The sequence below is a fragment of the Cavia porcellus genome, unplaced genomic scaffold (genome assembly GCF_034190915.1).
Source record: "Cavia porcellus strain 051 isolate PalLab524CR breed Dunkin Hartley unplaced genomic scaffold, mCavPor4.1 scaffold_22, whole genome shotgun sequence".
NCBI lineage: Eukaryota > Metazoa > Chordata > Mammalia > Rodentia > Caviidae > Cavia > Cavia porcellus.
Genome location: NW_026947505.1, coordinates 11,911,851 through 11,928,476, shown reverse-complemented (window position 1 = coordinate 11,928,476; position 16,626 = coordinate 11,911,851).

Below are 16,626 nucleotides of genomic sequence, written 5' to 3'. Positions count from 1 at the left end.
GAGAGTGGCTGACTGGAGAAGAGATGAAATGCTCCTTGAGACTGGAAGACCAGGAATAGTGTTGCTTGCTAACCAGGGAATACTTTGGGAACATCTAGAATTACTGGAAAATGATGAATTTAGCCAGAAATGTTCTTTGTTGGAAAGTAAGAGATTTATTCTGGGGGTGACCCACAAAAGAGGCAGATGGAGGAGGCTAAGGGTTTGTACAGTCCAAATGGTATGAACTCCACAGGTTCTATAAAATCCAGCTCCACACATTCACGATTCATTCCTACCACTCTTTCTTGATGTCACGCTGCTTTGGCACACTGCTGGTCCTCAAACTCTCCAGGCAAGTGCTACCACATAGCCGTTGCCTCTGCCTGGGGAGCTCACGCTATCTAGCTGCAAGTCTCGATCATGTCTTTGCTTAAGGAAGGCCACTTGAACTCTATAAATGTGACAGTGTCCTTGCATCTATCCATCTTACTTGCTTTCTTTGTATCATTAATCATCTCCTAAATCATCTTTTTTAACTATGTCCCTCCACTAGAATAGAAGACCTCTGACTATAGGAAATGATCTAGATCATCCTTTTGTATGACTGTGTCCCCAGGACCTAGAATGTCTGGCAGTAGTAGAGAGTAGCAAATATGAGTGGGCTGAGTGATATTAGCTTTTACCGAGGGGTAGAAAAGTAGTCGTCTCAAATCTGACTTATGTCACAGGCTGTGTGAATTTAAACACAAAGTGTTTTGAATGACTCATGATACATTTCCTCTGTTTCAGCAGACATTTCTTGAGCACTTCTCAGGTGCTAAGCACTGCTCTGACAAAACAGATGGGAAGACAAGTCAGACAAGGCTCCTGCTTTCAAGGATTTCATCTCCTCCACTGGGACAGGAAGATGACATTAATTGGGACAAAGTGCTGCATAAAAATGGAAAAACGCTTCACTAGTGCCCGCAGTGGTGAGTCCACAGTCCCTGCAGGCTGAGTGTGATCCCACTCAGTGGAAAGTGTATCAGGGCTGTGATGACAGTAGTAGCAGGGACAGGAGTGTGCTCTGAGCTCCCGATCATGGAGGACCGGGTGAGCACATGGCGTGTGTCATCTCATGTAAACTCTGGGTCAGGGTAGGTCTATCAATACTTGCTTCACAGAGGAAGAAAGTAGGACTCAGAAATGGCAAGACTTACGCCATCCCACGGAGTCCACGGTCCACTTGGCTTTCGGAACCAAACAATAGGAGTCCTAATACCATTTGAGGAGGGCATGTGATGAGAGTAGCTTGCCTGGAACAGAGTTCGTATGAAGGGAGATGGTAAAGGATGAGTGCAGAAAAACTCACCGGAGAAGAGTCTGGGCTCTGAGCATTTTGTTCTCAAGGTAAGACTTGACTCAGCAGGCAGTGGTGAGCCACTGCAGTCTTAGGAAGTAACATAATCTGTCTTGTGTTTCAATGTGATAAGCAACAGCAGGGTGACGGATAGGAAGTGGGGTGGTGAGTGCTTGAATTTGGCCAAAGGGAATGGCAAAAGAGAACCAGGTTGAGAGTACAATGGAAAACTTAGACAAGGTCATTACACATTGGCCCTGACTGATTTCTTCACTGTGATGCCATGAGAGATGAACACAGACAATTATTCAAATCAATTAAATTTTTGCACTGTGACATTAAATAATTCTTGTTATTAAGGAACAAAGACCCTTATTAAGGAACAAAGATAACAGATAGGAGCTTAAATAATTTCCTGAGCATATATGGAATTTAAGTGGTCCCCCTTCCAGCTGAACAGAGATTTTACCACCCAGTGGTGAACCCAATTTATCAAGTCCATTAAAATAACTGTGGTAAGAAGTGTGCATATGTTTTCCTGAGACTGCTTTAGTAGGTTTTAGAGTTTTTATGGAAAACTTTCCCTGAGACTGAGCTAACAATTAAAATTTCTATCAAATTTTCCCCTCATATTTGTCCCCTAGGGAGGGCACTGTGTTCCAATAGTTATACTGAATTTAACCTTACTATATTAAAATCTATTTTCTTCTAAATTTTGACCAATTGTTCCTTGCATTCTTCAAACTTCAACTATATTCAGTGGGGTACTAGCAGGTGTAATGGAATAAGTGCCACCCACAAAGGCAGGAAGAGGTTTCTTACCAGCTCTCCAGTGAGGAAATCTTGAAGGTATATATCACACTCTCCAGAGGGCTAGTTTCCTCCTCTAGAAATGAAAGGGATGAGTGAGACACTTTCCAGGATCCACTACTTTTTCATTCATGCATGTAGTCAACGAACAGACCTTGAGGGTTCACTGTGTTCAAGCCTTGGAGAGATACGTAGCTATTTTAGCCAGATACAGAGATCCTTCAGTTTTCAGTTTAAGTACTTTAAACTAAATAACCCCAGTTTTAAAAGTTAATATAAGAATTAAAAGCTTCTGTGATATCTCAAAATGATCTCTACTTCCACATCAAAGTAAGTCATTCCATCTAAACACAATCAAAATTGTTCATGTTTTTTTTCTTTAGATAGCAATTTACTTTTTAAGCTTTTTAAAAATGAAAGATTCAGGAAACCAAATTGGGAAAAGAAGACAAGCTCAACTGTCCCTTACTGTCATACTGCATTTATAAAAGAGGTCTGAGTCCAAGAAAGCAATGGAGAGCTACCAGGAGACTCCCAGTTTTCCACTGACCTGTGTTTTAGAAGAGAGACAGAGAGAGAGAGAGAGAAAGAGAGAGAGAGAGAGAGAGAGAGAGAGAGAGAGAGAGAGAGAGAGAGAGATTTATTATTTGCCATCAGCTATAATGTGGAGCAGTCTGTATAACTCGGGGAAGGAGTACTTGTGTTTTGGACTCCTGGCCTTCTATTAACCACTGTCTGCAGACACAGAGAAAGGGCAGGTCTCCTGTGGAGTGTACAGGATGTTTTCCATGAAATATTTCAGAAAGGCTATGTTGGGGCAGCCTTTGACAACCTGCCTTACGTGAATTTCTTGTCTTTCTTGGAAATGCACTTTTTCTAGCGAAAGAGTATCTGGAGTCCTGCTGCCAAGCACAGAGGCACCCTGAGAATCCTGGTTGCTTGTAATGGGAGAATGTTCCTGGTCCCCCATTCAGCCCAAGGAACCAAGCTGTCAGGAAGATGCAGACAGAAAAGGTGCCCCCTCTGAGCCTCAGGGATGTGTGCAGAGTCATTTTCCTGGCCTGACACAACCAGTTGGCTCTGTTGAGCTCTGCCTAGTTTACACAGGAAGAGCCAAGGTTTTCATCAAGCCATCTTCTGAATGTGAGCAACGGCAGAGAATCCAAGAGCAGGTCTTCAGAGGGCAGCTGAAACAGAACACTTACGAGCCACTAGCCCACAGTCTAGTACATGGTAGAAGTTCAGTAAATATTTGTTGCAATGACTGTGTAGTGATTTAACAAATAATCCATTTATGGACCTGTTCCTAGCACAGTATCTAGCACATGAAAAATATTAATAAATGCTTGATGGGTGGTAGATTAACTAGTAGCAAGATCTGCTATGCAGTTAAGGGTCTGACTCCAGCCCCAGACTGAAGGCAGATCTGCATCTGCGAGGCATATGAAGGTGTTCAGTCTCTCTCATCCTTACCTTAGACTCCTGTACAGCTGACTGGAGCCTCACAGCTCACATTGGACCCCTTATCTTGCGACCTTACTGCAGTGGTTCTCCAGCAACTGCAGCAGCACCATTTGAGACCCTGCTAGAAATGGAGATTCTCACCCTACCTCAGACCCATTGAACCAGAGACTCTGAAGGTGGGAATCAGCAATCTGTATTCTAATAAGCCCTATAGTGATTATGAAGCACACTACAGTTTGAGAATCAGTGTTTAGAATTGATATTTTTGTACCTAGGGAAAATTTTTGCACTATGAACGAGGGATTCTTTAATGTAGAAGGACCATTTCCAGGGATTTTTTTTTATAAGATTGGTCTCAGAGGAAGTCTCCAGTTTATTGGTTATTTTATTATCTCAAGGGGGTCAAAATGTTTAAAGGAAACTAAAGGACCCTCTGTCCTCAAAGACAAATAACCATTGATGAAGGGAATTTAGATCCTGTTACAAGCAGCAGACGATGCCTTGAGGCTGGGGTGAGGGTTTCCTTAAATTAAATAGCCTCCGAGGCTTCCTACCTGACACAACTGGAGGAATAAGAAGGGTAGAGGAGTAGAGATGGCTATTATATCTTTAGAATTTAACTCTTAAAAAAAGGTGAGCCCCACAGGCAAAATTCAGCCTGTACCTGTGGAATTTTTAAAGATTAAAACATAAATAAGAAAACAACATATGAAAGTTTGAATTGCTAGTATTTCTTAAGACACTGGAACCTCTGCTCACACAGTGCATGTATCCCTCCATGTTAACAGTGCCTGGAGTGGAGCTGTTGCTACTCTTGATTCACCCCAGTTGCCACCGCTCCCTGGGCTTCCCTCTCATCTTATTCTGGCCCACTGCAGTATTTTAGAGTAAGTTTCTTTACCTGGGTGTGATGGCACATTCCTGTAATCCCGGTGCTCTATGATGCTGAAGCAAAAAGATTGTAAGTGCCAGCCCAGCCTGGACAACTTAGGGACTCAGTGAAACCATGCCTCAAAAAAGCTTTACAAATTTGATAATGTAGGTTGATATGAGGGTCCTATGTTCAGTCTCCTATCCTGCATAATACACACACACACACACACACACACACACACACCTTTTTAGTCTCTGCAAGAATTTGTGGTTTTAACTTATGATTTATATGGATTCAGCACCATCAGCTCAGAGAGAAGCATAAAGGGAGTCATGGAGCCCCAAAAGGGTTGAGAGAAGGTGCTAAAGGCACCAAGATCCTAGGAAGCCAGTTCTCCTGAAATCACCTGAAACCGTGAAGATGCTGTATCACCCTGCCTTGTTGATCAGGTGTGTGTTCCTGCAGATTCGTATAATTATGAGACTTAATGTGATTTTTCTTGTCTTCTCAGTCAGGTCGTGAAGATTTGGTGGTCTTTCATCCTACTGAGGGTCTCCAACGTGCTGGCTCCCTGTCTAGAATCCTGTTTAACATTTTAATACATTTTGTCAAGTTGCAATATTTTTTCCAAAATAAATTAAATATGCATTTTTATTAGAAGCATTTTTCATGTTTTAAAATTAAAACACAAGTTCACTTCATTTAGTATTCATTTGATTACGAGAATGGGCATTTTTAACCATGCATATAATAAGACAAATCAAATTATAGCTGACCCATTTAATAGCATTTCCCCACATATCTATCAGAAATATTATATTGCTTATACTGCTATTGTTGAATGCATAACATGTTAATAACTAACCTTATAAATTTATATTATCCAACTCCATTACAGTTTCTCCTACCAAACATTTATTAAGGTCTCTAGCAAATGAATTAACCAAGTATGTAGCATCTGCCATTTTGTTATCTCTTCTTGCTCTAGCACCTTGTTCATTGCTTTATTTTTATTTTATCAGGAATCTAGGAGTCAAGGGATTTAAATTCTTAAATTCCAATAGTCACTATCAAAGAAAGGTTAAGGAATAAGCTTTGTTCATGATATAACAGGTAGAGTAGAAGACGCTGTGTATCTTTCCCAGTGCTGACTTTTGTGATTCTGTGCTAAGACTGTCATAAGCAACCCTCTGTTCCTCCAAGGGATCTTTTTTTCTAAGACAGAAAAGTGTTGTAGATCAAGAAGACAGAAATGCAAAAACATCCAGACCCATGTAGGGTCCAGTCCACTCTCAGCAGAAGCTTACTGATTTCATCAACAAGCCTTCAGTCTTCCAAGACACTTTTCCCTTGAACAACAAGGTGCAAATAACTTTACCGTTCATTATAAAAAACCCCATATAAGCTATTAATATCAAATTGTTCAATAGGAAGCATGAAGTGGTGATTAACATTCTGAGCTGGAAACCTCACCATGAAACTGTTTCCTTTCTGTATACTCTAAGCTCATACTATCACAACATGATCTTTGTCCTGTTTTACACCTTAGATCAACACTCAAAGCCTCATAAATGTCCAGTCTTCACTCTCCCTCTTCTTTGGCTCTGTGAGTGATAAATTTATCCTCATCTCATCATCAGGTATTGTACAGGTGGTTTTTCAGGGAATGAGGATTCAACACTGTGAAACAGTTAGACCCATCAGTAACTTCCGTGGCACTTTTATTAGAAAGCCATTTTCCATCTTTATCTTTTGCAAAAGTTTCTTTCCCTATTTTAATTGTTTGGCTGTGCCTTGCTGAGAGGGGAAATTCTGTAGTATTGTATTCCAGCTCTGAAACATCCCCTGCTTGCTTCTCTGGTCAGCAATGGTTTTCATCTTCACTTTACACAGTGTTTTTATTTTCCTCAGATTTAATTCTGATGAAAATAGAAGTTACTTAGTCCTAGGGCAAATATAATTGTGGCCCATCAAACATATTCTAAATAGTTGTGGCTTATATGTAGATCACCTCCAAAGTCTCGTGTACTTATAGGTAGGGTTTTTCAGAGATGGCTGGATCTAGTATGTGTGGTTATGGATCAAGGATGTGTGACAACTAAACTAGTTTAGCATCATTCCGGGTGTCAATAATAAGAATACACACCTGAGTATGGGTAGGCTGGACGGAGCAAAGGGGAAACATGACAGGCTGCTGCTGCTTGCTGCCCACTGCTACCTTGGCTGCCTGACCATGGACAATTTCTCCTCAGCCATGCCCCTGTGCCATGCACTTGGCCTTGGAGATAGCTGACTATAGACTGAAACTTCTATAAACTGTGAGCTAAAATAAGCCTTTATTTAAGTTGTGGGTGTTGGATATTTTGTCTCAGGAATGAGGAAGTATCTCAGATACAGAGACACACACTACTCTCTGTTTTCTTTCTAAACTGTAAATTGCAAATACATGGGAAACCTCATCCCTGAGCCCTTAATAAAATCTAATATTGGGATGCACAGAACCAACTCATTAAGTTTACCTCAAAGCCAATTCCCCGCGAAGGGAGCAATCCAACTCATGACAGTTCTTATGCAAACTTTAAATACCATAAATACTTCAAAGAGAATTATGAAAATCATTACTCATGAATTCAATGTGTATTTTATGTGATTACGGCATACTTCCCAGAGAGGACTTGTGTTCAGCCCTAAGTGCACTGGCAAAAAGAACCAAGGCAGTGTCTTCGTCATGGAGTTTAGTCTAATGATAGGTATTCAGAAAAAATGTGCATAATATAATTGACTACACTGCAATTATGCAAAGTTATATGGAAGAGAAATCTAAAGAGCTGCAAAAGTATATAAAGTGAGAACATAGCCAAACCTGAGAATTTGGGGAAGCTTACTCTAAGTAAATGACTTTTAATCTGAGACTTGATACTGTTTGATTCTATGTGTATTCACCAGGAGGTCTGCACTAAGTGAGAGAAAAAAATCTTAAAAAGATTGAAAGAAGATAGGTGTTATCTTTTCCTTCCAGGGTTGGTTTCTCTAAGATGTGTGATATTGTAAAAGTTTACTGGTTATCTAAGAAAAAAGGATAAAGTTTGGCAAGTTATCAATTCCTAGGTAAAGCTCCACATACAAGTTTCTCTACTTCAATGTGCCTGATTCCACTGATGAGTGTCTTGATTTTTATTTGCTTATTTGATAAGATGGTTACTAATTTGTTTATGTGAGATACATAGGATAAATCTCAAATTTTCTGTTCTACTTTTTGAGGTACTATGAAATGAAATTTAGGAACTACATCACTTAGTAATTTCTTCTGATTTTCATTTACTTGAGAAATATTTAAATCAATTTATTGGTAGTTTCTTTTCAACATTCATGAAGTTTTTCTCTTATACTAGGGGGAAAATGTCACAAAATGACAGGGCTCTAGAACCTCATAGAGAGATCAGACAGATTGTATTATATCTGCTTAGGTTTTATAGATGAGGATGTGAATATAAGTGTTTTATTTTTTCTTTGATAAACAATAAATAACTTGCCTGGCAAGTGACAGTGATATAAACAGTAAAATATTTCCTCCTCTGTAAGCAAAAATAAAGGACTTAATAAGATAAATAGGAAAACACTTGAGAATAAAATAAACCTTTTCTGTCCCTGAGAGATGCTGAAGAAGGAACAATCTAAGAAAGGGTCTCCTAAACACATGGAAATCATGCAGTGCTTTTATTAAAGTCTGATTTGGAAACAGGTTTCACAAACATTTGAAGGTCAAGATTTTAAAAGACTGTGATTTTTGGTCATTTTTTTTAATCCAGCAAGCAGTATCCAAGGAAGGAAGGAAAGAAGGAAGGATCCAAGAAATATCCAAGAAAAGAAGAAAAAAGGGAAGAAGGAAGGGAGAGAGGGAGGGAGGGAAAAGAGGGAAGGAGGAGGGAAGGAAGGTCTTGTTTCCATTCCAACACTGACACACAGATTCAACATTCTATTAAAGAAAGCAAGTTGCCCAAGATTTATGTTTCAGTGAAGTTAACATCTCTCTAATGAAAGAGAGAAAATTACAAGACTATTCTAAAGAAATTGGAGAATAACTATAAAGCCATTATGTAAATGTGTGGACATTAAAAACCACACTAGCTTACTTGGGTACTTGAAGAAGAATTTGGAAAAAAGTTCTGGAAGTTTTGTGCCTATATTAGCTCACTTCCAATTGCATTTGAATATGGTACATTATTTCTCAACTTCCCCCTCCTTTTTTTCCATCCATTCTGTACACTCCATCTTCTCCAAAGTCTCTTCCATCAGATAAGGAAATAAATGATTCTAATCCCAGATTTAGCTAACTTTAACATGAACTTTTCTGTGAAAGGATTTCTTAATCACCACAGAGGCTTATGGAACATAGAGTCCTAAAATCTCAGAGTTGAACTGAACTGATTAAACTTCTCACATATTCATTTATCTTTATGTGCCATAAGAAAATATTTCCCTGAGGTTTTACAAGGGAAGTATTCTCTGAAGGCAATGACATGTCTCTCTTTTAATAGCCCTCTTGTCATTGGTCTCTGGATTTCCAGTGCTAGAGTAACATAATGCCCCAATCAGATATATCACCTCAACTTTGACATCTTCTATTTTAAAAATTTGAATAACATGCTTCATATGAATGCTAATGAAGCAATTTGTCTGAAGCAAACACTAAATTGGACTCACAGAAATTAAAAGAGACAATTTGAAAATGCCAAAGTAATCCCTTAATCTATCTCCTACTGCTGTGATATGCTAAAATGAGAGACAAGTGATTTTATCAAGTGACATCAGTAAAACTTTCATCTTCTCCAGAATCTCATCCAGCTTCTAGAAAAATTGATCAAATAAGCTATAAATGTTTTTGCCATTGTCCAGCGTTCTGTAATTCTTGAAAGGTTCTTGAAGTAAGAAAGATGAAAATTCACTCTCCAACAATGTCTCAGTGATGATGAACTTCACACATACTGCCCTGTGCTGCGCTGAATGCACTCCTATTGCCAACGTTTTTCCCCTACTTAAAATTCTACAAAATTTCCCAGGGCTTGATGGCTGTGTCTGCAATCCCTGCTACCCAGAAGGCTAAGCCAGGTGGGCTGCAAGTTTGAGGATATCTGGGCAATTTACCTAGACCCTGTCTTCAAAAGAAAGGAAACAATCCTACAAAATTCTTACCATAACAAAGTTTTTTAAAATTTTATTTCAAGAAAAAAAAAACAAAAAAAAAAAGTAAAAGGGTACCAGTAACACAGAATTTCAAAAAAATAAACAGTACGAAATCACTAGTTAATAGATTACATATTGTCATCTTAGAAATAGCTGTTCAAGTTGCAAAATTAAGCATACAAAGAGGACATTCAAACAGTGAGACTGCAAACAGTTCTGTTCAATGATCCAACAAAACTCAGTAATATGGTTATCTTATACACTTAAATATACATGCAGTTATATCGTTTAGAACACTTTCTTTTCCTCTCTTTTGTACAATGACAATTACACATTTTGGGTTTTATTACTCTCACAGTTCTTATCACTGTTTTTTGGAAGAGAATAAAACCAAATGTGACAAAACAAAGCAGTCAGTCAAAACAAAGGATGGATTAGTACATGATGTAAAAACAGAATACAAGGTAATCGACAGTGGTTACCATAATGCCTCTTGCTACCTTAAAAAGAATTGCCTATATCACCAGGTATAAAATTGAACGAAACAGTACAGAACAAAACCAATGAAACCTAAACATTGGAGACATTACTGAACTTCAAAAGAAGATAATAGTTAAACCAGAATGGGCATCATAGTGAATCTTATTGCCTTCAAAGTAGTTACCTATACCCTCAAACTTGATCCTATCACACAGAACAGAATAGAGTAAAATCTGTCAAAACAAGATGGTGAGAGCAATACAGGGCTTCAAATCGAGTAAATAGGAAATCAAAAAAGTTACTGTAATATATCCTGGAAATTTTTAAAAAATTTTTCCCTTAACTAGAATAATAATAATAATAAATAAATAAATTTTTAAAAAGGGGGAGATTGAGATAATAGAGGATATAACAACATAACAATACATTGCCATAACAAATGAATTCAGTCTTCCAACTTGATCATTTCTTCTGATGGTTTCAAATATTTTTCTGTTGCAGAATACAAACTCATAGAGTAAACTCACTTTAGATAACCCTGTAGCTGCCAGATATATGTTGCTAAGTAAATTTAAATTGATTAAAATATATAAAATTAAATTAAAAACTCAGTTCCTTCAAAGTGCTCAACAACCACAAATTGCCAGAGGTTATTGAATTGGCAAATAAAGAAATAGAAAAATTCAATTTTCAAAGAAAGTTATATTGGAAAATGTTGTACCAAATAATTAAAGAGGTTAGTTAGCTCCTCAATTCAACTGGAGTCAGATTCTTATCTTTTTTTTTTTTTTTTTTTTTTTTTTTTTGGTTTGGTTGGTTGGTTTTTGTTCTTTTTGTTTGTTTTGTTTTAAATTTTCAACTTCGTTAGAATAAAGGCATGGCTCTTACAAGCACATATCTAGAGTAGTGGCCCTGAAAAGTTGATTCCGTTTTCATAGATAAGTTTATCAGGTTATATGAGCAGCCTAGAAAAAGGATACCACACAAGAAGAACCGACTGGATGGGGCCATGTGTATGGAACAGGCAGGATATCAGATTGTCAACAAGGTCTGCTTTTTGAAGCTGAAGTCATGGTACACACCAGAAAAGAACTTGAGAGCTGGATCCAGATTAGGAAGGAAGTTAAAGGCCTGAGGTATGTGCTCGCAAAAAGGGTCCAGAGGGTCAAGGACTCATCGAAGAAAATAGAACTCAGGGTTCCAGAGAGGTGGGGACTGAGTAAATAAAAAGACAAGTTGTGTTGTGCAGATCATGTAAGAGAGCTCTGTCATCTTTGGGGATTTATTTTCATGCCACTTCTTGATTCAGATGGTTACAGCCATCTTGAGGTAGGAATTGCCTGGAGTAAGCAAAATCAAAGATCACGTTACCCGTGATAACAAGACCTTCCTAAACTCTTGTTCTCTCTCTCTCTTCACAGCCACTTTTTACTAATTACTGGTTGTTAATTTCAGGACTCAAATGTGTGTACTGGGAAGGAGAAGTAACAGCCACCTCAACTGTTCCAGTGAAGCAGAATTTTACACACACATATAAAGCTGTGAATGCTCAGCTTACACTGGGTGGTCACAGAAAATCTATGTTGACCTAACAGTGATGGCATTGGCTCAGAAGCTGCTGTACTTTTTGAACTTTTCTGAGCAATTTTGCATTTTGCCGTTAGACATCGAATGAAATAAAAGTTGAGGACATCTCAATCAGTGTTTCTTTGGTTCTATTAAAAGTCTTAGGCATATTAAAATTTTAAAAAGTCTATTCAAGCACATAATGACTCATGAAATGGAGGCAACTGTAACAAGTGGATGTAAGGGGAAGACTCACAATGTGCTTAAGGAAGCAAGAAAAAAAGATACAGTTGATTGGATAAGGTAAAAAGTATCTAGTTAGAGGTTAATTTAGTGGTTTTTGATTGGTTAAGCTTAGGTTTCCTTCTGGGTTTGTACTACAGTTTTGGGTTCTAATTTGCTTGAGTAGGAACCCAATACACTGGCGCTACCTCAGTCCAATGGTTGTCCAATTACAGTGCATTTAAAAAAAAATAGTTCCCATTGGTTTCCAGACTATACTTCCAAATGAAAAGATTTTCTCTTTAAAGAATATTATTTGTTCTTTCTTTTTAGAATACAGATCAATGTTTCAGATGCCTCAACTTTCTAATCAAGATCTTTCAAGCCTTATAATTGTTTGAAATATTTGAGCTTTTATTACAGCCCCCCAAAAATTTACTAAGTATTTCTGTGTGCACTCAGTGAAACTCAAAGAGCAGCCAAAATGAAAAATAAACAGCAAGGTCGAATTCGTGAAGAACCAGCCTACACACACACACACACACACACACACACACACACACTCACAGAAACCTAGGTTGTGAGTTACAAGACTGCAAAAATCCTGCTTTCTTGCCATTTTCTGGACTATTTCTATATTTTTTCACTATCTTTTCTTGTAGCTCTTCACTACATTTTTCAATTTTAATCAAAGGAACCAATCATTCCTTAATCTAAGCCTTTTTTTTAACATTATATGTTCTGATGGAATTTTAAAACTGCTCCCACATGCCTTATCTAATTTTCTTGCTCTCTTTGAGACCTTTTATCTCATTGGCCTGCTGCAAGAGGAGGTCCCCAAATGACCCTGACTAAATTAGTTCTTCTCCTCCTTGCTTATATTTGTCCAGCAGAAAATAGCAAAAATGCATCATTCTGAGACGAGGAGGAAATGTCACAAAGGACCCAGGCTCTGATCTCATCTCTGCTAGAATAGGACATCTTGAAGCATTCAAACTCAGCAATCTCCACGATGACCGGGATATAAAACTTGGAGTGGATTGCTTTCGGGGTCCCTTAACTGTAGTGGGAAGCAGGGCATAAGCAGAAAACATCCCATCTGTCCTGGCAGCTCCCCTGAGCCCTGAGGAACCAACCTTCCATGGATCCTAAGTTTCTATTGATTCTCTGAGTAAAAGCACTCCTCTGCCTGGCCTGTGTTCTGTTTCAAGAGACTCATTGTGGAAGCTGAGTAAATACAAAACCTCCTGCCATGCTGAGGGAACTGCTATATTTAGGAATCTTAGGAGAAATAGAGAAGGTGCTTAGAGTCCTCTAATAGGATTGGTAACTGGTGCATGGCACTCTCTTTCCAGGGATTGATGCTGTTACAGCGTCTGATTAGCAGAAATTGTCAAGGCTTTTAGAGTCCTCCCCTGGGACTGCCTAACAGTGTGTGCACTCATCTCTCCAGGAAGTAGATAGCACTGTTTAGTCTTCATGCCCCTGATTACGTGATTCTGAGACCCCATTCCTACCCCTACCTCCACCTCCGACAGCACCATACTTTATGTCTACTCTAACTTTTATGTCTCTGATTTCAGTGGCAAGCACTTATAGGAACACTGTCTCCCCCATCCTGACCACAGGAAAATGTCACCTCATCTACCCCTTGTGTCTTGATTAGCGTACTTTGCATCCATCCCTGAAAACTGAAGAACAGATAAGCATAAACATGGGAACAACACATAAACTCTTTAGCCAGGCACCTTACTGGATTCTTGTAGCAACTGAGAGATGATCTAAAGAGCTGGAATTGTATGTGCTGCGCTGTGAAGGACTAAGAAGGAAAAGGTCAGAGAAACTGAGGGCTCTCAGCCAACTCAAGTTATTCTACACCTACCATTCTGGTCTAAGGCTCTCCTAAGCGTCATCTGTGACTTATGACACTGCTATATTGCAGCAGATCTACTCCTCTTTATACTCTTCATGACACTGAAACATTTTCTTACATATAAGAAGTTATCATAAACAGTCATCAAGTAAATAAGTTAGTGAGCAACTAAGATACAAGTGATAAAACTTAGCCATAAAATTACAAATGTATATTATAAGCATGTAGCATTACAAGGTAGGGATATCTCTTGGAAAGAGTCACTCATGATGGGGGAAGAAATAAGAACAACCCTGAGACTGTGAAGGGAAAAGACCCCTGTCTCTACTTGAGATTCTGATGCAGAGAAATTAAGAAAGAAATGAAATGGAAAGAGACCTATTTTGTGGGTCCCAATCTACACCAAAACAAACAGTATCTGGTAGGAAACATCTATCCATGTTTAAGGTCAAAGCCCTTAAGTAAAGGAGAAATAAGCTGGGGACACAGATGCATCCATCAGTATTCCATGTAGAAAGAGGTAACCAAATTACCAGGGCTGGAAATGCTAAAACTTTGGAGGATATTGGGGTGGAGTAAATGTATTTTGCTAAGTGACATGGCAGATTATTAGCAACTACCAGAAGCTAGGAAGACTTGACCAAAGATCCTGCCTAGAGCTAATAATTTGATTTCAGACTTCTAGCTTCCAGGACTGTGAATCAGTAGATCTCTGCTGGTCTACACTACCTGGTTTGTGGGAATTATGACAGCTGTGGGGACTAGTATACCCAAGTACATGTCAGAGCCCATTCATATTTTGGAAAGTGCCTGAGTAGACAATGAACTTCAAGAGATACATTCTCTACTGGAAGCAAACAAGAAGATAGATAACAAGATGTCAAAAATCAACCGAATTTTAGTGTGCCCATGTGGCATCAGTGCAGTGAAAAATAGAATAGGAAACAAGGCTGATATTTGAACTAACTTAAGCTTAAAAAAAAGTATTCCTGGAATTTTTCAGTTGTATGACAGCTATCTTAGATAAGGAAAAAGTGGTACTGTTACAGTGAGTAGGGTGACAATTCAACATTATCTCATTTGAATTCTTAAAAAAAATATCTTTGTTTGGCAGACTGGGCTACTAGAACAATATGAATTGGGTATAATAACAAAAAGTCTTTCCTATTTAAGTGCTGTGTATTTAGGTCTTAAGAAATCCAACCAGGAAACATAAAAAAAGCAATGTTCTTTACTACTCTTTTTAAAAAGTAAGAATAAAAACCCTGTAATAAAGGAGATCCTATTGTAATGTAAGTTAGCAAATATATTTCCCTTTCTATGTGGAGTTTTTAAAGACAAATATAGAATATAATTTCTACCGTTATACAATGTTCTCTGTAATATCTTTATTAAAGGTGTGATTCTCTGTCAACTACAGTCTTGACCTAGATGTGAAACAAGAGAGGAGGACCTCACACTCCCTAATTGATGCTTTCAGTTTTGCACTGCTATCTGCTACTCAGGCTCTGGGCTAATGAAATGCAGACCTTGGTTTACCAGAGGTCTTTCATTGATCAACAGGGCTCTGGAAACATTTTTGAGTCTTGAGAAATGAATTTTGTCCAGTGAGCACCAGTTTTAGTCTATTTTCTGCTGCTATTAAAAATAAATACATAACACAAGACTGGGGAATTTGTAAAGGACAGAGATTTGTTTGTTTGGGTTGAGATGTCCAAGGTCAAGAGGCCACATTTGGTGACTGCCTTTTGCTATGTCATCCCAAGTTGGGAGATGGAAGGGCAAGAGAGAACAGGGGACAGGGGAGTGGAGACGGAGGCTTACTTCATTTTTGTAACAAATCCATTCTCATGATAATAACCCCTCTAGTGATGATGACATTAATCTATTTAAAACAGACCCACATGACCTAATCGCTCTTAGCTAGTGCTGTGTCCTTCTCAACACTGTTACATTGGGCAGACAGGTTTGAACACAACCACTTTTGAAGTCATGTTTAAGTCACAGCAGCACACAGCAGCATCAGACTAGACCCCCTGGACATCTACCCCCGCATCCATGACAGAATCAGCCTCAGTGACTCCTCTGCTAAGACTGCTGGTCCTCTATGACTTTCCAGTTCTGTGAAGGAGACACCTAAAGACTGAGAAAATTTGTGGAACTGAAGGCTCTTTCATCTTCCTCTCTGTCTCTCTCAGAATTCTTCTCACAGTTCTCTGTGTCAGGATGCACCATCTTTCCTTATCAGCAAACAACCATCCCACCCCACCCCCGTAGCCTGCAAATTCTTCTCAATTCAAGAGAATTGATTCCATCAATACCACAGCTGTCAGGGTGATGACATCTTAGTGGGAATCCCAGGTTGCTACACATTCATAGATTGGATTTCCTGGGTCCCTTCACACACAGACAAAGAAGCAAGTAGCTTTACTGTCTCTCCCTGTCATCATCCTGCTCCACACCAGAGTCTCACTAGAGGAACTCCTATAGTGCAGTTCAGCAGGGCCCTACTGTTAGGATAAATAATAGGTTTCTATTTGATTTGTGGAAATTATTGCTTTAGTTATGTGTTTTGAAGCTATTTTATTATTGCTAATCTCTATTGTTTTAGGAAGTGGAGAGTATGTATATGATTAAGCATTTTAAGTCAGCAAATACGGCTCACATCATTAACAATAATGTACCACCAAATAATTAATGTAGTCATCTATTAAACAGTCTCAGAACTTTTACAAAACATTTGCGAGGGACTGGGGATTTAGCTCAGCGGCATAAGCACCTACCTTGCAAGCAGGTGGTCATGAGTTTGATCCCTGGTACCGATAAAAATGA